The sequence below is a fragment of the Rutidosis leptorrhynchoides genome, chromosome 9, assembly GCF_046630445.1.
Source record: "Rutidosis leptorrhynchoides isolate AG116_Rl617_1_P2 chromosome 9, CSIRO_AGI_Rlap_v1, whole genome shotgun sequence".
NCBI lineage: Eukaryota > Viridiplantae > Streptophyta > Magnoliopsida > Asterales > Asteraceae > Rutidosis > Rutidosis leptorrhynchoides.
In genome coordinates this window covers 172,158,348-172,185,253 of record NC_092341.1, presented here as the reverse complement: position 1 = coordinate 172,185,253, position 26,906 = coordinate 172,158,348, and positions in this window count along the sequence as shown.

The following is a 26,906-nucleotide window of genomic DNA, read 5'->3' as shown; positions in this document are numbered from 1 at the left end:
GTCCCGTTCTTATTGATTAAAAATGTTCCATATTAATTGATTTCGTTGCGAGGTTTTGACCTCTATATGAGACGTTTTTCAAAGACTGCATTCATTTTTAAAACAAACCATAACCTTTATTTCATACATAAAGGTTTAAAAAGCTTTACGTAGATTATCAAATAATGATAATCTAAAATATCCTGTTTACACACGACCATTACATAATGGTTTACAATACAAAAATGTTACATCGAAATCAGTTTCTTGAATGCAGTTTTTACACAATATCATACAAACATGGACTCCAAATCTTGTCCTTATTTTAGTATGCAACAGCGGAAGCTCTTAGTATTCACCTGAGAATAAACATGCTTTAAACGTCAACAAAAATGTTGGTGAGTTATAGGTTTAACCTATATATATCAAATCGTAACAATAGACCACAAGATTTCATATTTCAATACACATCCCATACATAGAGATAAAAATAATTAGTATGGTGAACACCTGGTAACCGACATTAACAAGATGCATATGTAAGAATATCCCCATCATTCCGGGACACCCTTCGGATATGATATAAATTTCGAAGTACTAAAGCATCCGGTACTTTGGATGGGGTTTGTTAGGCCCAATAGATCTATCTTTAGGATTCGCGTCAATTAGGGTGTCTATTCCCTAATTCTTAGATTACCAGACTTAATAAAAAGGGGCATATTCGATTTTGATAATTCAACAATAGAATGTAGTTTCACGTACTTGTGTCTATTTTGTAAATCATTTATAAAACCTGCATGTATTCTCATCCCAAAAATATTAGATTATAAAAGTGGGACTATAACTCACTTTCACAGATTTTTACTTCGTCGGGAAGTAAGACTTGGCCACTGGTTGATTCACGAACCTATAACAATATATACATATATATCAAAGTATGTTCAAAATATATTTACAATACTTTTAATATATTTTGATGTTTTAAGTTTATTAAGTCAGCTGTCCTCGTTAGTAACCTACAACTAGTTGTCCACAGTTAGATGTACAGAAACAAATCGATAGATATTATCGTGAATCAATCCATGACCCAGTGTATACGTATCTCAGTATTTCTCACAACTCAAACTATATATATTTTGGAATCAACCTCAACCCTGTATAGCTAACTCCAACCTTCACATATAGAGTGTCTATGGTTGTTCCGAAATATATATAGATGTGTCGACATGATAGGTCAAAACATTTTATACGTGTCTATGGTATCTCAAGATTACATAATATACAATACTAGTTGATTAAGTTATGGTTGGAATAGATTTGTTACCAATTTTCACGTAGCTAAAATGAGAAAAATTATCCAATCTTGTTTTACCCATAACTTTTTCATTTTAAATCCGTTTTGAGTGAATCAAATTGCTATGGTTTCATATTAACTCTATTTTATGAATCTAAATAGAAAAAGTATAGGTTTATAGTCGAAAAATAAGTTACAAGTCGTTTTTGTAAAGGTAGTCATTTCAGTCGAAAGAACGACGTCTAGATGACCATTTTAGAAAACATACTTCCACTTTGAGTTTAACCATAATTTTTGGATATAGTTTCATGTTCATAATAAAAATCATTTTCCCAGAATAACAACTTTTAAATCAAAGTTTATCATATTTATTAATTAACTAACCCAAAACAGCCCGCGGTGTTACTACGACGGCGTAAATCCGATTTTACGGTGTTTTTCGTGTTTCCAGGTTTTAAATCATTAAGTTAGCATATCATATAGATATAGAACATGTGTTTAGTTGATTTTGAAAGTCAAGTTAGAAGGATTAACTTTTATTTGCGAACAAGTTTAGAATTAACTAAACTATGTTCTAGTGATTACAAGTTTAAACCTTCGAATAAGATAGCTTTATATGTATGAATCGAATGATGTTATGAACATCATTACTACCTCAAGTTCCTTGGATAAACCTACTGGAAATGAGAAAAATAGATCTAGCTTCAAAGGATCCTTGGATGGCTTGAAAGTTCTTGAAGCAGAATCATGACACGAAAACAATTTCAAGTAAGATTTCCACTCGAAATAAGATTGTTATAGTTATAGAAATTGAATTAAAGTTTGAATATGATTATTACCTTGTATTAGAAATATAACCTACTGTAAGTAACAAAGGTTTCTTGATCTTGGATGATTACTTGGAATGGATTTAGAAAACTTGGAAGTAAACTTGCAATCTTGGAAGTATTCTTGATTTTATGAAACTAGAACTTTTGGAATTTATGAAGAACACTTAGAAATTGAAGATAGAACTTGAGAGAGATCAATTAGATGAAGAAAATTGAAGAATGAAAGTGTTTGTAGGTATTTTTGGTCGTTGGTGTATGGATTAGATATAAAGGATATGTAATTTTGTTTTCATGTAAATAAGTCATGAATGATTACTCATATTTTTGTAATTTTATGAGATATTTCATGCTAGTTGCCAAATGATGGTTCCCACATGTGTTAGGTGACTCACATGGGCTGCGAAGAGCTGATCATTGGAGTGTATATACCAATAGTACATACATCTAAAAGCTGTGTATTGCACGAGTACGAATACGGGTGCATACGAGTAGAATTGTTGATGAAACTGGACGAGGATGTAATTGTAAGCATTTTTGTTAAGTAGAAGTATTTTGATAAGTGTCTTGAAGTCTTTCAAAAGTGTATGAATACATATTAAAACACTACATGTATATACATTTTAACTGAGTCGTTAAGTCATCGTTAGTCGTTACATGTAAATGTTGTTTTGAAACCTTTAGGTTAACGATCTTGTTGAATGTTGTTAACCCATTGTTTATTATAACAAATTAGATGTTAAATTGTTATATTATTATGATATTATGATATATAATATATCTTAGTATGATATATATACAGTTAAATGTCGTTACAACGATAATCGTTACATATATGTCTCGTTTCGAAATCATTAAGTTAGTAGTCTTATTTTTACATATGTATTTCATTGTTAATACACTTAATAATATATTTAATTATCATTTAACATAATTAACCAAGTGTATCAATATCTTAATATGATTCATATGTACCTAGTAAGACGTTGTTATAACGATAATCGTTATATATATCGTTTTCGAGTTTCTTAAATTAATAGTCTCATTTTTATGTATATAACTCATTGTTAAAATACCTAATGAGATACATACTTATAATAAAATCATGTTAAATATATATATAACCATATATGTCATCGTATAGTTTTTACAAGTTTTAACGTTCGTGAATCACCGGTCAACTTGGGTGGTCAATTGTCTATATGAAACCTATTTCAATTAATCAAGTCTTAACAAGTTTGATTGCTTAACATGTTGAAAACACTTAATCATGTAAATAACAATTTCATTTAATATATATATAAACATGGAAAAGTTCGGGTCACTACAGTACCTACCCGTTAAATAAATTTCGTCCCGAAATTTTAAGGAGTTGGAGGTGTTGACGTATCTTCTGGAAATAAATGCGGGTATTTATTCTTCATCTGATCTTCACGCTCCCAGGTGAACTCGGGTCCTCTACGAGCATTCCATCGAACCTTAACAATCGGTATCTTGTTTTGTTTAAGTCTCTTAACCTCACGATCTATTATTTCGATGGGTTCTTCAATGAATTGAAGTTTTTCATTGATTTGGATTTCGTCCAACAGAATAGTGAGATCTTCTTTAGCAAAACATTTCTTCAAATTTGAGACGTGCAAAGTGTTATGTACAGCCGCGAGTTGTTGAGGTAGCTCCAGTTGGTAAGCTACTGGTCCGACACGATCTATAATCTTGAATGGTCCACTGTACCTTGGATTTAGTTTCCCCCGTTTACCAAATCGAACAACGCCTTTCCAAGGTGAAACCTTAAGCATGACCATTTCTCTAATTTCAAACTCTATATCTTTTCTCTTACTGTCCGCGTAGCTCTTTTGTCGACTCTGGGCGGTTTTCAATCTTTGTTGAATTTGGATGATTTTCTCGGTAGTTTCTTGTATTATCTCCGGACCCGTAATCTGTCTATCCCCCACTTCACTCCAACAAATCGGAGACCTGCACTTTCTACCATAAAGTGCTTCAAACGGCGCCATCTCAATGCTTGAATGGTAGCTGTTGTTGTAGGAAAATTCTGCTAACGGTAGATGTCGATCCCAACTGTTTCCGAAATCAATAACACAAGCTTGTATCATGTCTTCAAGCATTTGTATTGTCCTTTCGCTCTGCCCATCAGTTTATGGATGATAGGTAGTACTCATGTCTAGACGAGTTCCCAATGCTTGCTGTAATGTTTGCCAGAATCTTGAAATAAATCTGCCATCCCTATCAGAGATAATAGAGATTGGTATTCCATGTCTGGAGACGACTTCCTTGAAATACAGTTTCTTTTACAGTCGTGCTAACTTCTCCATCTTGTCATCTTCTCTTATTGGCAGGAAGTGTGCTGACTTGGTGAAACGATCAACTATTACCCAAATAGTATCATAACCACTTGCAGTCCTTGGCAATTTAGTAATGAAATCCATGGTAATGTTTTCCCATTTCCATTCCGGGATTTTAGGTTGTTGTAGTAGACCTGATGGTTTCTGATGTTCAGCTTTGACCTTAGAATACGTCAAATATTCACCTACATATTTAGCAATATCGGCTTTCATACCTGGCCACCAAAAATGTTTCTTAAGATCCTTGTACATCTTCCCCGTTCCAGGATGTATTGAGTATATGGTTTTATGAGCTTCTCTAAGTACCATTTCTCTCATATCTCCAAATTTTGGTACCCAAATTCTTTCAGCCCTATACCGGGTTCCGTCTTCTCAAATATTAAGATGCTTCTCCGATCCTTTGGGTATTTCATCCTTTAAATTTCCCTCTTTTAAAACTCCTTGTTGCGCCTCTTTTATTTGAGTAGTAAGGTTAGTGTGAATCATTATATTCATAGATTTTACTCGAATGGGTTCTCTGTCCTTTCTGCTCAAGGCGTCGGCTACCACATTTGCCTTCCCCGGGTGGTAACGAATCTCAAAGTCGTAATCATTCAACAATTCAATCCACCTACGCTGCCTCATATTCAGTTGTTTCTGATTAAATATGTGTTGAAGACTTTTGTGGTCGGTATATATAATACTTTTGACCCCATATAAGTAGTGCCTCCAAGTCTTTAATGCAAAAACAACCGCGCCTAATTCCAAATCATGCGTCGTATAATTTTGCTCGTGAATCTTCAATTGTCTAGACGCATAAGCAATCACCTACGTCCGTTGCATTAATACACAACCGAGACCTTGCTTTGATGCGTCACAATAAATCACAAAATCATCATTCCCTTCAGGCAATGACAATATAGGTGCCGTAGTTAGCTTTTTCTTCAATAATTGAAACGCCTTCTCTTGTTCATCCTTCCATTCAAATTTCTTCCCTTTATGCGTTAATGCAGTCAAGGGTTTTGCTATTTTGGAGAAATCTTGGTTGAATCTTCTGTAGTAACCAGCCAATCCTAAAAACTGACGTATATGCTTCGGAGTTTTTGGGGTTTCCCACTTTTCAACGGTTTCGATCTTTGCCGGGTCCACCTGGATACCTTCTTTGTTCACTATGTGACCGAGAAATTGAACTTCTTCCAACCAAAATGCACACTTTGAAAACTTAGCGTACAGTTTTTCTTTCCTCAATACTTCTAGCACTTTCCTCAAATGTTCTTCGTGCTCTTGATCATTCTTTGAGTAAATAAGTATGTCATCGATGAAAACAATGACAAACTTGTCAAGATATGGCCCACACACTCAGTTCATAAGGTCCATGAACACAGCTGGTGCGTTAGTCAATCCAAACGGCATAACCATAAACAAGTAATGACTATAACGCGTCCTAAAAGCAGTTTTTGGAATATCATCCTCCTTTACTCGCATTTGATGATATCCAGAACGTAAATCGATCTTCGAATAAACCGACGAGCCTTGTAGTTGATCAAATAAGTCGTCAATTCTCGGCAGTGGATAACGGTTTTTGATGGTAAGTTTGTTCAACTCTCTGTAGTCAATACACAACCTAAATGTACCATCCTTCTTCTTGACAAACAAAATAGGAGCTCCCCATGGTGATGTGCTTGGTCGAATGAAACCACTTTCTAATAGTTCTTGCAGTTGGCTTTGCAGTTCTTTCATCTCGCTGGGTGCGAGTCTATAAGGAGCACGAGCTATTGGTGCAGCTCCTGGTATAAGATCTATTTGAAATTCAACAGATCGATGTGGAGGTAGTCCCGGTAATTCTTTCGGAAATACATCGGGAAATTCTTTTGCGACGGGAACATCATTGATGCTCTTTTCTTCAGTTTGTACTTTCTCGACGTGTGCTAGAACAGCATAGCAACCTTTTCTTATTAGTTTTTGTGCCTTCAAATTACTAATAAGATGTAGCTTCATGTTACCCTTTTCTCCGTACACCATTAAGGGTTCTCCTTCTTCTCGTACAATGCGAATTGCATTTTTATAACATACGATCTCTGCTTTCACCTTCTTCAGCCAGTCCATGCCAACTATTACATCAAAACTCCCTAACTCTACTGGTATCAAATCAATCTTAAATATTTCGCTACGCAGTTTAATTTCTCGATTCCGGTATATATTATCTGCTGAAATTAATTTACCGTTTGCTAATTCGAGTAAAAATTTACTATCCAACGACATCAATGGACAACTTAATTTAGCACAAAAATCTCTACTCATATAGCTTCTATCCGCACTCGAATCAAATAAAACGTAAGCAGATTTATTGTCAATAAGAAACGTACCCGTAACAAGCTCCGGGTCTTCCTGTGCCTCTGCCGCATTAATATTGAAAACTCTTCTGTGGCCTTGTCCATTCGTGTTCTCCTGGTTCGGGAAATTTCTAATAATGTGGCCCGGTTTTCCATATTTATAACAAACTACATTGGCATAACTTGCTCCGACACTACTTGCTCCGCCATTACTCGTTCCGACACCATTTGTTCCTTTCATTCTATTAACCCATGGTCCGTAGACCTCACACTTCGCCGCGCTATGACCATTTCTTTTACACTTGTTGCAAAATTTGGTGCAGAACCCCGAGTGATACTTTTCACACCTTTGGCATAGCTGCTTCTGATTGTTGTTGTTGTTGCGGTTGTTATTGTTGTTGGGATGATTGTTGTAGTTGTTGTTGTTGTTGTTGTTGTTGTTGTTGTTGTTGGGCCGTTTGTTGTAGTTGTAATTGATGTTGCGATTGTTGGGATAATTGTTACGATTATTATTGTAATTGCTGTTGTTGTTATATTGGTGATTCTTATCACCGTTTTCCTCCCACTTTCTTTTGACTTGCTTCACATTGGCCTCTTCAGCCGTCTGTTCTTTAATTCTTTCCTCAATCTGGTTCACTAGTTTGTGAGCCATTCTACATGCCTGTTGTATGGAGGTGGGCTCGTGTGTACTTATATCTTCTTGGATTCTTTCCGGTAATCCTTTCACAAACGCGTCGATCTTCTCTTCCTCATCTTCGAACGCTCCCGGACACAATAGGCACAATTCTGTGAATCGTCTTTCGTACGTGGTAATATCAAATCCTTGGGTTCGTAACCCTCTAAGTTCTGTCTTGAGCTTATTGACCTCGGTTCTGGGACGGTACTTCTCGTTCATCAAGTGCTTGAATGCTGATCACGGTAGTGCGTACGCATCATCTTGTCCCACTTGCTCTAGATAGGTATTCCACCATGTTAACGCAGAACCTGTGAAGGTATGCCTAGCATACTTCACTTTGTCCTCTTCAGTACACTTATTATGGCAAACACCGATTCGACCTTCTCGGTCCACCGTTTCAATCCGATCGGTCCTTCGGTTCCATCAAATTCCAAAGGTTTGCAGGCAGTGAATTCTTTGTAGGTGCATCCTACACGATTTCCTGTACTGCTAGATCTAAGGTTATTGTTGGTATGTAGCGCAGCCTATACTGCGGCTATGTTTGAAGCTAGAAAAGTACGAAATTCCTCTTCATTCATATTCACGGTGTGTCGAGTAGTCGGTGCCATTTCCTTCAAAATAGTCAAATGGAACAAGTTAATCATACAGAATATTAAAAGTAGTTAATAGTATTTCGTAGCATAATATGAACTCATTTATAAAAGCTTTTTCTTCATATTAGCGTTTTATAAGTTTAAATTCGGGTAGTACCTACCCGTTAAGTTCATACTTAGTAGCTAATATACAATTCAACTACTACAATTCTATATGAAAAACTGATTATAATAATATTTCGCGTTCAAACTTTTATACAATATTTTACAAACTTACAATACCGCTTATTTTACATAAAGCATGAAATATAGCACACAATAACTTTGATACAAGATAGTTGTGAAGATAATTCTATCTAGTACACAAGTCGTTCAGCAAAGGCAATAAAGACACGTAATTCATACGTCCAGAAACAAGTCATGCATTCTGGTCTTACTAGGACTACTTCCCATCCTTGGTCTTGTGGAACATAACCGTTATGGCCATTGATAAGACATCGTGTTGTAACGTCGTCAAAGGGACGAGGGTTACGTAATGACCAACAGTCTCGTAATAACCTAAAAACCTCATTTCTTACCCCAATTACCGACTCCGTCACTTGTGGGAACGTTTTGTTTAATAGTTGTAGCCCGATGTTCTTTTTCTCACTTTGGTGAGAAGCGAACATTACTAACCCGTAAGCATAGCATGCTTCTTTATGTTGCATGTTAGCCGCTTTTTCTAAATCATGAAGTCCTATATTCGGATACATTGAGTCAAAATAATTTCTTAACCCGTTGCGTAAAATAGCATTTGGGTTCCCCGTAATATATGCGTCAAAGTAAACACATCGTAACTTATGGGTTTCCCAATGTGATATCCCCCATCTTTCAACGAAAGTATCTTATAAACCAAGACATTCTTGGAACGTTCTTCGAATATCTTACAAACTGATTTCACCGTAAATAGTTGTGCGAAGAATTCTGACCGACTCTAGACAAGATTTCATCAATCATTTCTCCGGGTAGGTCTCTTAAAATATTGGGTTATCTATCCATTTTGTGTTTTTATACTGTAAAATAGACAAGAGTTAGATTCATAAAAAAAAATACTTATTAATACAAGCAATTTTTACATATATCATAAAGCATAAGCACACTATATTACATATATTACACCACACGAATACAGCTATCTTATTCCGACTCGCTCGTTTCTTCTTCTTCGGTTTTGGTTCGCTTTGCCAAGTTTCAAGGGATATATGATGTTCCCCTAATACGAGCTGTCGTTTTCCACAACGGTTTAGAAAAACCTGGTGGTTTAGAGGTTCCCGGGTCATTGTTACAACTTAAAGGCTTCGGGGGTTGACGATACATATAAAGTTCATCGGGGTTGGAATTAGATTTCTCTATTTTTGTGCCCTTTCCCTTATTATTTTCTTTTGCCTTTTTAAATTCAGTTGGGGTAATTTCTATAACATCATCGGAATTCTCGTCGGAATCCGATTCATCAGAGAATTGGTAATCCTCCCAATATTTTGCTTCCTTGGCGGAAACACTATTGACCATAATTAACCTTGGTCGGTTGGTTGAGGATTTTCTTTTACTTCACCGTTTTATTATTTCCCCCAACGATTCTATTTCCTCCTCCGGTTCTTCCTCTTCCAGTTCTGATTCTTCTTCCGGTTCTGATTCTTATTCCGGTTCTTCTTTAGGAACTTGTGAATCAGTCCAATATATATTCGACTCTTCGTTATTATTAGGTGAGTCAATGGGATTTGTACTAGAGGTAGACATCTATTACACAATATCAAACATGTTAAGAGATTAATATATCACATAATATATACACGTTAATAATATATAGTTTCCAACAAAAATGTTAAGCAATCATTTTTAAAGAAAACACGGTCGAAGTCCAGACTCACTAATGCATCATAACAAACTCGATAAGACACACTAATGCAAATTATCTAGTTCTCTAAGACCAACGCTCGGATACCAACTGAAATGTCCCGTTCTTATTGATTAAAGACGTCCCATTTAATTGATTTCGTTGCGAGGTTTTGACCTCTATATGAGACGTTTTTCAAAGACTGAATTCATTTTTAAAACAAACCATAACCTTTATTTCATACATAAAGGTTTAAAAAGCTTTACGTAGATTATCAAATAATGATAATCTAAAATATCCTGTTTACACACGACCATTACATAATGGTTTACAATACAAATATGTTACATCGAAATCAGTTTCTTGAATGCAGTTTTTACACAATATCATACAAACATGGACTCCAAATCTTGTCCTTATTTTAGTATGCAACAACGGAAGCTCTTAGTATTCACCTGAGAATAAACATGCTTTAAACGTCAACAAAAATGTTGGTGTGTTATAGGTTTAACCTATATATATTAAATCGTAACAATAGACCACAAAATTTCATATTTCAATACACATCCCAAACATAGAGATAAAAATCATTCATATGGTGAACACCTGGTAACCGACATTAACAAGATGCATATTTAAGAATATCCCCATTATTCCGGGACACCCTTCGGATATGATATAAATTTTGAAGTACTAAAGCATCCGGTACTTTGGATGGGGTTTGTTAGGCCCAATAGATCTATCTTTAGGATTCGCGTCAATTAGGGTGTCTGTTCCCTAATTCTTAGATTATCAGACTTAATAAAAAGGGGCATATTCGATTTCGATAATTTAACCATAGAATGTAGTTTCACGTACTTGTGTCTATTTTGTAAATCATTTATAAAACCTGCATGTATTCTCATCCCAAAAATATTAGATTTTAAAAGTGGGACTATAACTCACTTTCACAGATTTTTACTTCGTCGGGAAGTAAGACTTCGCCACTGGTTGATTCACGAACCTATAACAATATATACATATATATCAAAGTATGTTCAAAATATATTTACAATACTTTTAATATATTTTGATGTTTTAAGTTTATTAAGTCAGCTGTCCTCGTTAGTAACCTACAACTAGTTGTCCACAGTTAGATGTACAAAAATAAATTGATAGATATTATCTTGAATCAATCCACGACCCAGTGTATACGTATCTCAGTATTGATCACAACTCAAACTATATATATTTTGGAATCAACCTCAACCCTGTATAGCTAACTCCAACATTCACATATAGAGTGTCTATGGTTGTTCTGAAATATATATAGATGTGTCGACATGATAGGTCGAAACATTGTATACGTGTCTATGGTATCTCAAGATTACATAATATACAATACAAGTTGATTAATTTATGGTTGGAATAAATTTGTTACCAATTTTCACGTAGCTAAAATGAGAAAAATTATCCAATCTTATTTTACCCATAACTTCTTCATTTTAAATCCGTTTTGAGTGAATCAAATTGCTATGGTTTCATATTGAACTCTATTTTATGAATATAAATAGAAAAAGTATATGTTTATAGTCGAAAAAATAAGTTACAAGTCATTTTTGTAAAGGTAGTCATTTCAGTCGAAAGAACGACGTGTAGATGACCATTTTAGAAAACATACTTTCACTTTGAGTTTAACCATAATTTTTGGATATAGTTTCATGTTCATAATAAAAATCATTTTCCCAGAATAACAACTTTTAAATCAAAGTTTATCATAGTTTTTAATTAACTAACCCAAAACAGCCCGCGGTGTTACTACGACGGCGTAAATCCGATTTTACGGTGTTTTTCGTGTTTCCTGGTTTTAAATCATTAAGTTAGCATATCATATAGATATAGAACATGTGTTTAGTTGATTTTAAAAGTCAAGTTAGAAGGATTAACTTTTATTTGCGAACAAGTTTAGAATTAACTAAACTATGTTCTAGTGATTACAAGTTTAAACCTTCGAATAAGATAGCTTTATATGTATGAATCGAATGATGTTATGAACATCATTACTACCTCAAGTTCCTTGGATAAATCTACTGAAAATGAGAAAAATAGATCTAGCTTCAAAGGATCCTTGGATGGCTTGAAAGTTCTTGAAGCAGAATCATGACACGAAAACAATTTCAAGTAAAATTTCCACTCGAAATAAGATTGTTATAGTTATAGAAATTGAATTAAAGTTTGAATATGATTATTACCTTGTATTAGAAAGATAACCTACTGTAAGTAACAAAGGTTTCTTGATCTTGGATGATTACTTGGAATGGATTTAGAAAACTTGGAAGTAAACTTGCAATCTTGGAAGTATTCTTGATTTTATGAAACTAGAACTTTTGGAATTTATGAAGAACACTTAGAACTTGAAGATAAAACTTGAGAGAGAGCAATTAGATGAAGAAAATTGAAGAATGAAAGTGTTTGTTGGTGTTTTTGATCGTTGGTGTATGGATTAGATATAAAGGATATGTAATTTTGTTTTCATGTAAATAAGTCATGAATGATTACTCATATTTTTGTAATTTTATGAGATATTTGATGCTAGTTGCCAAATGATGGTTCCCACATGTGTTAGGTGACTCACATGGGCTGCTAAAAGCTGATCATTGGAGTGTATATACCAATAGTACATACATCTAAAAGCTGTGTATTGTACGAGTACGAATACGGGTGCATACGAGTAGAATTGTTGATGAAACTGAACGAGGATGTAATTGTAAGCATTTTTGTTAAGTAGGAGTATTTTGATAAGTGTCTTGATGTCTTTCAAAAGTGTATGAATACATATTAAAACACTGCATGTATATACATTTTAACTGAGTCGTTAAGTCATCGTTAGTCGTTACATGTAAATGTTGTTTTGAAACCTTTAGGTTAACGATCTTGTTGAATGTTGTTAACCCATTGTTTATTATAACAAATGAGATGTTAAATTGTTATATTATCATGATATTATGATATATAATATATCTTAGTATGATATATATACAGTTAAATGTCGTTACAACGATAATCGTTACATATATGTCTCGTTTCGAAATCATTAAGTTAGTAGTCTTATTTTTACATATGTATTTCATTGTTAATACACTTAATAATATATTTACTTATCATTTAACATAATTAACCAAGTGTATCAATATCTTAATATGATTCATATGTACCTAGTAAGACGTTGTTATAACGATAATCGTTATATATATAGTTTTCGAGTTTCTTAAATTAATAGTCTCATTTTTATGTATATAACTCATTGTTAAAATACCTAATGAGATACATACTTATAATAAAATCATGTTAACTATATATATAACCATATATATGTCATCGTATAGTTTTTACAAGTTTTAACGTTCGTGAATCACCGGTCAACTTGGGTGGTCAATTGTCTATATGAAACCTATTTCAATTAATCAAGTCTTAACAAGTTTGATTGCTTAACATGTTGGAAATACTTAATCATGTAAATAACAATTTCATTTAATATATATATAAACATGGAAAAGTTCGGGTCACTACAATAATTAAATGATTAATTAATCCTTATTATAAGTCTTATAATAACAATCTTATAACATAAGTTTAATACTTATCATAAGTATTTTCCATTAATAATAAAAGTATTATTAATCATAAGTTTAATTAAAATGTTAATTAAATCATAAGTAATAATTAAATGATATAATAAATATATTTCATAAGCCTTAAATAATAATAATTACTTATTTTATCATAAGTAATTAAATGATAATGAAATTCATTATTTATATCATAAGTTTAATAATTAATCATAAGTTTAAAATTAAAAGTTCATCGGGTCGTATCTTGAGCCCCGGGTGTCGGTTTTCGGTGAGCCTTACATATATCTCCGCCTAATCAAACCACCCGACACTTTGGTACACTCAATAACACACCAAGAACAGTCCACAAGTCATGGTGATCAGCCATTACACCACTTGGAACTTCAATTCAATCAAAATCATGTTTTAGCCATAACGGGTGATTCGTGGCTCGGATTTAGATGACCCGAACATGAAAGTTCGTCCCACCATTAATCCTAACACACTAACACACCCTAAAGTTACCAAATATGGTCACAAACTTGGACCAAACCTGGTTCATATCAATATCACATTTCAATTTCAACAAAATCCCATTTTGATCATATCTAGGGCTCCGGGAATCGAAACGACATGAATCCGGAGTCTAAATGTAATGTCTTGATGAGAGGAACTAATCTATATACTTTATTTTAACTTTTATGACAGTCAAAATATTAGAAATACACGAATTAGCTGCTGTCCCAATTATATCAAACCGAAAACATATGTATTTGAGTAATTCTATGCATACAAACACCATTACAACAACAAGTAATCATCATACTATTAATATATAATCAAAATACAGAAAAATAATGAAAAATCAAAAGTTCTAGGATTAGGTTTATACCCTAATCAATAATCAACAAGTATAATCGCGTAGAGAACGGAATGAGGAACGCGTTGGTGTTGTTTAATCCTTCATCCAAGCAATATTTGTTGATGATAATGATGATGTAGTAGTGGTGATATGCAACGGCCAAGGGGGAGCAAAAAGGGAGAGAGCCAAAATTAGGTTTTTGATATTAGAAAGTGTAAATGGGAAAATGGAAAACAAAAATGCAAAGTGGAAGGGGTATACCCCCTTGGTTCGGCCGAAATTGGGGTGTGGAGTGGGCCCCACTAGCCCATCTTGCTAAGTGTTCCATTACATATGGCCCGAAAGCCCGAACGAGACCCGAAACGCGAAAACACGCTTACGCGATTAAAATTCGGAGAGATAACAAACGCGCGACGAAAAATAAATATAAATACCATATATATTTATATGATCTTAAAATATCATATTTAAAATATTTAGTATTTAAATATCCCAAAAACTCGACCGTTGGTTTGAAAACCGAAAAGATTCGCCAGATAGAAATCCGCGAGACGTAGAAACGTATAACTCAAAATATGAATACAAATATTCACATAACACATAATAATTAATATATTATTATTAAAATAATAATATAGGTCATAGAAATGATGTAGCACAATTAACAGTTAACGGTCGTTAAATAATTAACGGTAAAAGATAATGGAAAAAGTATGGTCGTGACAGTACCTTCCAGTTACGGAAATTTCGTCCCGAAATTTAAGCAGGTGCAGGGGTTGACTTGGCATCTGGGAACAAATGCGGGTACTTCTGCTTCATCTGATCTTAACGCTCCTAAGTGAACTCGGGACCGCGTCTGGCATTCCATCTAACCCGGACAATAGGAATTTTGCTCTGCTTAAGAGTCTTAATTTCTCGATCCATAATTTCAATAGGTTCCTGAATAAAATGAAGTTGCTTATCAACATGAAGTTCTTCCAAAGGAATAGTTTTCTCGGCTTCGGCCAAACACTTCTTTAAATTCGATACATGAAAAATATCGTGAATAGCACTGAGTTCTTGTGGCAACTTCAAACGATAAGCCGCCGGTCCAACTCTTTCAATGATCTCAAACGGTCCAACAAAACGAGGACTTAACCAAAACGGATCACACCTTTCCAAGGTGAAACCTCTAACATAACACGATCACCAACTTGAAATTCCACATCTTTCCTTCCCCTATCGGCATAACTCTTTTGCCGACTTCTAGCGGTTCTCAACCTTTCCTTAATCTGTACAATCTTCTCGGTAGTCTCGTGAATAATTTCTGGACCTGTGAGTTGAGCATCCCCAACCTCATTCCAACAGACAGGAGACCTACACTTCCTACCGTACAGAGCTTCAAACAGTGCGGCTTGAATACTTGCGTGATAACTGTTGTTATAAGAAAACTCAGCTAGCGGCAAATATTTATCCCACCCATTGCCAAAATCGATAACACACGCTCGTAACATATCTTCTAGTGTCTGGATGGTCCTTTCACTCTGACCATCTATTTGAGGATGATAAGCGATGCTCATATCTAACCTAGTTCCCAAGGCTTCCTGTAAGGATCGCCAAAACCTCAACACAAATTGACTGTCTCGGTCTGAAATAATGGATACTGGAACACCATGCCTAGAAACAATCTCCTTCAAGTACAAACGAGTGAGTTTCTCCATCGAATCTATTTCCCTAATTGACAAAAAGTGAGCCGACTTAGTGAGTCGATCTACAATCACCCAAATAGTGTCATAGCCACCAGCAACTCTTGGTAACTTAGTAATAAAATCCATCGTAATTCCTTCCCACTTCCACTCGGGAATCTCAAGTTGAACCAAAAGTCCGGACAGTTTTTGATGTTCAGCTTTAACCTTAGCACAGGTCAAACACTTAGCCACATACGTAGCCACATCACCTTTTAAATTAGGCCACCAATATAGCTCCTTAAGATCATGATACATCTTTCCTGAACTAGGATGAATACAGTACCTAGACTTATGAGCCTCATCTAACACAAGTTGTCGCAGTTCACCAAACTTCGGAACCCAAAGATGTCCTGCAAAGTATCTAGTACCATCTGCTCGTACCTCAAACTTCTTAGTCATACCTCTTACGTTCTCTGAAATGTCCCGTTCTTATTGATTAAAAACGTTCCATATTAATTGATTTCGTTGCGAGGTTTTGACCTCTATATGAGACGTTTTTTCAAAGAATGCATTCATTTTTAAAACAAACCATAACCTTTATTTCATAAATAAAGGTTTAAAAAGCTTTACGTAGATTATCAAATAATGATAATCTAAAATATCCTGTTTACACACGACCATTACATAATGGTTTACAATACAAATATGTTACATCGAAATCAGTTTCTTGAATGCAGTTTTTACACAATATCATACAAACATGGACTCCAAATCTTGTCCTTATTTTAGTATGCAACAGCGAAAGCTCTTAGTATTCACCTGAGAATAAACATGCTTTAAACGTCAACAAAAATGTTGGTGAGTTATAGGTTTAACCTATATATATCAAATCGTAACAATAGACCACAAGATTTCATATTTCAATACACATCCCATACATAGAGATAAAAATCATTCATATGGTGAACACCTGGTAACCGACATTAACAAGATGCATATATAAGAATATCCCCATCATTCCGGAATACCCTTCGGATATGATATAAATTTCGAAGTACTAAAGCATCCGGTACTTTGGATGGGGTTTGTTAGGCCCAATAGATCTATCTTTAGGATTCGCGTCAATTAGGGTGTCTGTTCCCTAATTTTTAGATTACCAGACTTAATAAAAAGGGGCATATTCGATTTTGATAATTCAACCATAGAATGTAGTTTCATGTACTTGTGTCTATTTTGTAAATCATTTATAAAACCTGCATGTATTCTCATCCTACAAATATTAGATTTTAAAAGCGGGACTATAACTCACTTTCACAGATTTTTACTTCGTCGGGAAGTAAGACTTGGCCACTGGTTGATTCACGAACCTCAAGTTCCTTGGATAAACCTACTGGAAATGAGAAAAATGGATCTAGCTTCAAAGGATCCTTGGATGGCTTGAAAGTTCTTATATTAGAAAGATAACCTACTGTAAGTAACAAAGGTTTCTAGATCTTAGATGATTACTTGGAATGGATTTAGAAAACTTGGAAGTAAATTTGCAATCTTGGAAGTATTCTTGATTTTATGAAACTAGAACTTTTGGAATTTATGAAGAACACTTAGAACTTGAAGATAGAACTTGAGAGAGATCAATTAGATGAAGAAAATTGAAGAATGAAAGTGTTTGTAGGTGTTTTTGGTCGTTGGTGTATGGATTAGATATAAAGGATATGTAATTTTGTTTTCATGTAAATAAGTCATGAATGATTACTCATATTTTTGTAATTTTATGAGATATTTCATGCTAGTTGCCAAATGATGGTTCCCACATGTGTTAGGTGACTCACATGGGCTGCTAAGAGCTGATCATTGGAGTGTATATACCAATAGTACATACATCTAAAAGCTGTGTATTGTACGAGTACGAATACGGGTGCATACGAGTAGATTTGTTGATGAAACTGAACGAGGATGTAATTATACGAATTTTTGTTAAGTAGAAGTATTTTGATAAGTGTCTTGAAGTCTTTCAAAAGTGTATGAATACATATTAAAACACTACATGTATATACATTTTAACTGAGTCGTTAAGTCATCGTTAGTCGTTACATGTAAATGTTGTTTTGAAACCTTTAGGTTAACGATCTTGTTAAATGTTGTTAACCCAATGTTTATAATATCAAATGAGATTTTAAATTATTATATTATCATGATATTATGATGTACGAATATCTCTTAATATGATCTATATACATTAAATGTCGTTACAACGATAATCGTTACATATATGTCTCGTTTCAAAATCGTTAAGTTAGTAGTCTTATTTTTACATATGTAGTTCATTGTTAATACACTTAATGATATATTTACTTATCATTTAACATAATTAACCAAGTGTATCAATATCTTAATATGATTCATATGTACCTAGTAATACGTTATAACCATAATCGTTATATATATCGTTTTCGAGTTTCTTAATTTAATAGTCTCATTTTTATGTATATAACTCATTGTTAAAATACCTAATGAGATAAATACTTATAATAAAATCATGTTAACTATATATATAACCATATATATGTCATCTGTAACATCCCAAACCAATACGCGACAAAAATCACTGTAAATTTTAGCTAAAAAAAAAATTTTGCTGGCAGACTGTTTGCGCGCCGCGCGCCCCGGCTTGCGCGTCGCTCAAAAGCTGGCTGTTGCCGGTTGCCTTTAATGCGAAAAAGATTAGGTGCTTCCCGACACATTTAGCCAAAACGCTTTTAACCGAACATTTATATATGTAAAACTAACACATAACTAAGGTTTAAACGAGTTTTACAAAGTGGGGCCCACACGTGCCCAAAACGCCGCTAAGTGTAAAAATACAAATTTAATACAAATTAGAGTTCGACCACAAAAAGTTTAATTGCCAAACGACACAATGAGCATGGTGTTTGGGGTTAAACTACCCAAGTCTCGGTCAAACTCCAAGCCAAAACCAAAAGCGCTTCTTAATCATCGAAGCGGGAAACTCAATCCAAGGTAATGCCCTTACCCTTATCCACACACGAACTTATAAAAAGGTAAACAACGAGAGGGTAAGCAAAGCTTAGTGAGCACAATAATTATACATATACATATATAATCTACCTACTTGCATCACTTACGCAACCTCATACGCGGGATCAACAATTCGACAATCATGCAACAATAATATGCATATACCAATATCCGCAATTCCACAAGTAGCTAATAATACAATAGCATACGATTCATAAGTAAATACTTTCAATACATAACTCACGCAACCTTGGTTAACCAATTCGAACAAGGGAAACGGTACATACAAGACCGTTGGAGTTCATAACATCCGTTAGTGCTACTTAATCAACGCGTAGTCACTAATCCCCCGGGTGATGTCTTAAACAACGCGACTCACTCACCCTTTACAATGTGGCGTCTTAAACAACGCGACGATTCCACATGCCATTCAATACGATGGATGGTGTCTTAAACAACGCGACATCCACTCCATTACATTGTGGTGTCTTAAACAACGCGACATCCACTTCTTTACCATGTGGTGTCTTAAACAACGCGACATCCACTTCTTTACAATGTGGTGTCTTAAGCAACGCGACAATGCCACATTCATACGACACAGATAAATACATTATATACACATACGCATAATTATTCCACTCACCTTAGCGCCAAGATGATGATTATGCACTTCCGATCTTCAAAGCAATCGTACCTAATACATAAGTACACATTCAATTACGCAACTAGTGGAATTAACCACAATACTTACACTTGAGCATTTAATGACCCAATATGCATTAAATAGCTCGACTATACCAAAACCGCCCATAAATGGCCAAGACTCAACTAACATCAATAAAGCTAGTGAATTAAAGTCTATTAACTTCAACTAGCATAAACTTAGGGTGTTTCATGCCCATTTCACCCCATTAGGTCAACCTTGACTCATTTGACCCATTTTCAAGTTTTTCATCATTTATAAGAGTGCTAATGACTAGCAACTCGATTCAACACTTACAAAACCTCAAACACATGAATAAACCCTAGGTTAACACCCTTTGGGTCATCTTTTACCAACTTAACCCAAACTAGGTTAACATTACCCATTTTGACCCATTTTAATACTTAACCCTAAAATTGGGTCAACTTCACCAAAAACCCTAACTCTTAACATTTAAGGTCTTCATACACATTTAATCACTAGGTTCCAACACAAAACACTAACATTAACCAACATTGGTCCATTTTGACCCATTTGACCTAATAAAAGTCAATACACTCATTTTGGGTCATCTATACCCAAATAGCACCCATTTATACATCAAGCAAGTGTTCTAACCAATTATTAGCCAATTAGGGTTTCTTAACATCAATTAACACTTTTAAAACCCTAGCTAACCCATTATTGAGTCTACATGACCCAATTTACCCAAAACACCCAATAATCACTAATAAATGGGTTTGATGTTCACCATAAACCCTAACTCTAACCCTTTCACAACATTATACTAGGAAATCAAGATTAGAGCTTACCACCACAATCAAAATGTAGCTAGGAAGTAGATGAACAACTTTTGAACTTGAACTTTAGCAAGAAACCTCCTTCTTCTTCTTCAAAATGGGATCTCTCTCTCTAATATCCCACTCTCTCTCACTAAAATGAATTGGGAGGATAAGGTTGGTGAACAAGGGAGTAATTGAACTCCCAAACTACTGATCCAAGCATTAAATCCGGCCTCGAAGTGAATTTACCGAAATGCCCATCGTTTAAATTAAATAAAACAAGGAGAGCTGTCACCAGCGTTTTGCGCGGCGCGCCCTCCCTTTGCGCGGCGCACAACCCCCTGTTTCCAGCTACTTTTCCATTTTAAACTACATAACAAAACTCCACAACCCGGTTTACTATTTAAGCATTATATATAATATAATTACACGGGTCTTACATCATCGTATAGTTTTTACAAGTTTTAACGTTCGTGAATCACCGGTCAACTTGGGTGGTCATTTGTCTATATGAAACCTATTCCAATTAATCAAGTCTTAATAAGTTTTATTGCTTAACATGTTGGAAACACTTAATCATGTAAATATCAATTTCATTTAATATATATAAACATGGAAAAGTTCGGGTCACTATAGTACCTACCCGTTAAATAAATTTCGTCCCGAAATTTTAAGCTATTGAAAGTGTTGACGAATCTTTTAGAAATAGATGCGGGTATTTCTTCTTCATCTGATCTTCACGCTCCCAGGTGAACTCGGGTCCTCTACGAGCATTCCATCAAACCTTAACAATCGGTATCTTGTTTTGTTTAAGTCTCTTAACCTCACGATCCATTATTTCGACGGGTTCTTCAATGAATTGAAGTTTTTCATTGATTTGGATTTCGTCCAACGGAATAGTGAGATCTTCTTTAGCAAAACATTTCTTCAAATTTGAGACGTGCAAAGTGTTATTTACAGCCGCGAGTTGTTGAGGTAGCTCCAGTTGGTAAGCTACTGGTCCGACACGATCTATAATCTTGAATGGTCCAATGTACCTTCGATTTAGTTTCCCCCGTTTACCAAATCGAACAACGCCTTTCCAAGGTGAAACCTTAAGCATTACCATTTCTCCAATTTCAAACTCTATATCTTTTCTTTTACTGTCCGCGTAGCTCTTTTGTCGACTCTGGGCGGTTTTCAATCTTTGTTGAATTTGGATGATTTTCTCGGTACTTTCTTGTATTATCTCCGGACCCGTAATCTGTCTATCCCCCACTTCATTCCAACAAATCAGAGACCTGCACTTTCTACCATAAAGTGCCTCAAACGGTGCCATCTCAATACTAGAATGATAACTGTTGTTGTAGGAAAATTTTGCTAACGGCAGGTGTCGATCCCAACTGTTTCCGAAATCAATAACACATGCTCGTAGCATGTCTTCAAGTGTTTGTATCGTCCTTTCGCTCTGCCCATCAGTTTGTGGATGATAGGCAGTACTCATGTCTAGACGAGTTCCTAATGCTTGCTGTAATGTCTGCCAGAATCTTGAAATAAATCTGCCATCCCTATCAGAGATAATAGAGATTGGTATTCCATGTCTGGTGACGACTTCCTTCAAATACAGTCGTGCTAACTTATCCATCTTGTCATCTTCTCTTATTGGCAGGAAGTGTGCTGATTTGGTGAGACGATCAACTCTTACCCAAATAGTATCAAAACCACTTGCAGTCCTTGGCAATTTAGTGATGAAATCCATGGTAATGTTTTCCCATTTCCATTCCGGTATTTCAGGTTGTTGAAGTAGACCTGATGGTTTCTGATGCTCAGCTTTGACCTTAGAACACATCAAACATTCTCCTACTTATTTAGCAACATCGACTTTCATACCCGGCCACCAAAAATGTTTCTTGGGTCCTTGTACATCTTCCCCGTTCCAGGATGTATTGAGTATCTGGTTTTATGAGCTTCTCTAAGTACCATTTCTCTCATATCTCCAAATTTTGGTACCTAAATCCTTTCAGCCCTATACCGGGTTCCGTCTTCCCGAATATTAAGCTGCTTCTCCGATCCTTTGGGTATTTCATCCTTTAAATTTCCCTCTTTTAAAACTCCTTGTTGCGCCTCCTTTATTTGAGTAGTAAGGTTATTGTGAATCATTATATTCATAGATTTTACTTGAATGGGTTCTCTGTCCTTCCTGCTCAAGGCGTCGGCTACCACATTTGCCTTCCCCGGGTGGTAACGAATCTCAAAGTTGTAATCATTCAACAATTCAATCCACCTACGCTGCCTCATATTCAGTTGTTTCTGATTAAATATGTGTTGAAGACTTTTGTGGTCGGTATATATAATACTTTTGACCCCATATAAGTAGTGCCTCCAAGTCTTTAATGCAAAAACAACCGTGCCTAATTCCAAATCATGCGTCGTATAATTTTGTTCGTGAATCTTCAATTGTCTAGACGCATAAGCAATCACCTTCGTTCGTTGCATTAATACACAACCGAGACCTTGCTTTGATGCATCACAATAAATCACAAAATCATCTTTCCCTTCAGGCAATGACAATATATGTGCCGTAGTTAGCTTATTCTTCAATAACTGAAACGCTTTCTCTTGTTCATCCTTCCATTCAAATTTCTTCCCTTTATGCGTTAATGCAGTCAAGGATTTTGCTATTCTGGAAAAGTCTTGGATGAACCTTCTGTAGTAACCAGCTAGTCCTAAAAACTGGCGTATGTGTTTCGGAGTTTTCGGTGTTTCCCACTTTTCAACAGTTTCTATCTTTGCTGAATCCACCTTAATACCTTCTTTGTTCACTACGTGACCGAGGAATTGAACTTCTTCCAACCAAAATGCACACTTTGAAAATTTAGCGTACAATTCTTCCTTCCTCAATACTTCTAACACCTTTCTCAAATGTTCACCGTGTTCTTGGTCATTCTTTGAGTAAATAAGTATGTCATCAATGAAAACAATGACAAACTTGTCAAGGTATGGTCCACACACTCGGTTCATAAGGTCCATGAACACAGTTGGTGCATTAGTTAAACCAAACGGCATGACCATAAACTCGTAATGACCGTAACGTGTTCTGAAAGCAGTCTTTGGAATATCATCTTCTTTCACCCGCATTTGATGATACCCGGAACGTAAGTCAATCTTTGAATAAATAGACGAGCCTTGTAGTTGATCAAATAAGTTGTCGATTCTAGGTAGTGGGTAGCGGTTCTTGATGGTAAGTTTGTTCAACTCTCTGTAGTGTATACACAACCTGAATGTACCATCTTTCTTCTTGACAAACAAAATAGGAGCTCCCCACGATGATGTGCTTGGTCGAATGAAACCACGCTCTAAAAGTTCTTGTAATTGGCTTTGCAGTTCTTTCATCTTGCTGGGTGAGAGTCTGTAAGGAGCACGAGCTATTGATGTAGCTCCTGGTACAAGATCTATTTGAAATTCAACGGATCGATGTGGGGGTAATCCCGGTAATTCTTTCGAAAATACATCGGGAAATTCTTTTGCGACAGGAACATCATTGATGCTCTTTTCTTCAGTTTGTACTTTCTCGACGTGTGCTAGAACAGCATAGCAACCTTTTATTATTAGTTTTTGTGCCTTCAAATTACTAATAAGATGTAGCTTCGTGTTGCCCTTTTCTCCGTACACCATTAAGGGTTTTCCTTTTTCTCGTATAATGCGAATTGCATTTTTGTAACAAACGATCTCTGCTTTCACTTCTTTCAACCAGTCCATACCGATTATCACATCAAAACTCCCTAACTCTACTGGTATCAAGTCAATCTTAAATGTTTCGCTAACCAGTTTAATTTCTCGATTCCGACATATATTATCTGCTGAAATTAATTTACCATTTGCTAATTCGAGTAAAAATTTACTATGAAAAGGCGTCAATGGACAACTTAATTTAGCACAAAAATCTCTACTCATATAGCTTCTATCCGCACCCGAATCAAATAAAACGTAAGTAGATTTATTGTCAATAAGAAATGTACCCGTAACAAGCTCCGGGTCTTCCTGTGTCTCTGCCGCATTAATATTGAAAACTCTTTCGCGGCCTTGTCCATACGTGTTCTCCTGGTTCGGGAAATTTCTAATAATGTGGCCCGGTTTTCCACATTTATAACAAACTACATTGGCATAACTTGCTCCGACACTACTTGCTCCGCCATTACTCGTTCCGACACCATTTGTTCCTTTCGTTCTGTTAACCCCTGGTCCGTAGACCTCACACTTCGCCGCGCTATGACCATTTCTTTTACACTTGTTGCAAAATTTGGTGCAGAACCCCGAGTGATACTTTTCACACCTTTGGCATAGCTGCTTCTGATGGTTGTTGTTGCGGTTATTATTGTAGTTAAGATGATTGTTGTAGTTGCTGTTGCTGTTGTTGTTGTTGTTGTTGTTGTTGTTGGGCCGTTTGTTGTAGTTGCGATTGATGTTGCGATTGTTAGGATAGTTGTTGTGATTATTGTTGTAATTGCTATTGTTGTTGTATTGGTGATTCTTATCACCGTTTTCCTCCCACTTTCTTTTGACTTGCTTCACATTGGCCTCTTCAGCAGTCTGTTCTTTAATTCTTTCTTCAATCTGGTTCACTAGTTTGTGAGCCATTCTACATGCTTGTTGTATGGAGGTGGGCTCGTGTGAACTTATATCTTCTTGGATTCTTTCCGGTAATCCTTTCACAAATGCGTCGATCTTCTCTTCCTCATCTTCGAACGCTCCTGGACACAATAGGCATAATTCTGTGAATCGTCTTTCGTACGTGGTAATATCAAATCCTTGGGTTCGTAACCCTCTAAGTTCTGTCTTGAGCTTATTGACCTCGGTTCTAGGACGGTACTTCTCGTTCATCAAGTGCTTGAATGCTGACCACGGTAGTGGGTAAGCATCATCTTGTCCCACTTGCTCTAGATAGGTATTCCACCATGTTAACGCAGAACCTGTGAAGGTATGCGTAGCGTACTTCACTTTGTCCTCTTCAGTACACTTACTTATGGCAAACACCGATTCAACCTTCTCGGTCCACCGTTTCAATCCGATCGGTCCTTCGGTTTCATCAAATTCCAAAGGTTTGCAGGCAGTGAATTCTTTGTAGGTGCATCCTACACGATTTCCTGTACTGCTAGATCCAAGGTTATTGTTGGTATGTAGCGCGGCCTGTACTGCGGCTATGTTTGAAGCAAGAAAGGCACGAAATTCCACTTCACTCATATTCAAGGTGTGTTGAGTAGTCGGTGCCATTTCCTTCAAAATAGTCAAATGAAACGAGTTAATCATATAGAATATCAAGAGTAGTCAATAGTATTTCGTAGCGTAATATGAACTTATTTATAAAAGCTCTTTCTTCATATTAGCGTTTTATACTCTTTAATTCGGGTAGTACCTACCCGTTAAGTTCAGACTTAGTAGCTAACATACCATTTCAACTACTACAATTCTATATGAAAACCTAATCACAAAAAAATATATATCATATTCAAACCTTTATACAATAACTTGCAAACTTACAATACCGCTATTTTACATATAGCATGAAATATAGCACATAAAACTTTGATACAAAGTAGTTGCGAAGATAATTCTAGTTAATAAATAAGGCGTTTCGCAAAGGCAACAAAGACACGTAATTCATACGTCCAGAAACAAGTCATGCATTCTGGTTTTACTAATACCACTTCCCATCCTTGGTCTTGTGGAACGTAACCATTGTGACCTATAGTATGACAACGTGTTGTAACATCGTCAAAAGGAAGAAGGTTACGTAATGACCAACAGTCTTGTAATAACCTAAAACCTCATTTCTTACCCCAATTACCGACTCCGTCACTTGTGGGAACGTTTTGTTTAATAGTTGTAGCCCGATGTTCTTTTTCTCACTTTGGTGAGAAGTGAACATTACTAACCCGTAAGCATAACATGCTTCTTTATGTTGCATGTTAGCCGCTTTTCTAAATCATGAAGTCCTATATTCGGATACATTGAGTCAAAATAATTTCTTAACCCGTTGCGTAAAATAGCATTTGGGTTCCCCGCAATATATGCGTCAAAGTAAACACATCGTAACTTATGGGTTTCCCAATGTGATATCCCCCATCTTTCAAACGAAAGCCTTTTATAAACCAAGGCATTCTTGGAACGTTCTTCAAATGTCTTACAAACTGATTTTGCCATAAATAGTTATGCCGAGGAATTCTGACCGACTCTAGACAAGATTTCATCAATCATGTCTCCGGGTAAGTCTTCTAAAATATTGGGTTGTCTATCCATTTTGTGTTTTTATACTGTAAAATAGACAAGAGTTAGATTCATAAAAGATACTTATTAATACAAGCAATTTTTA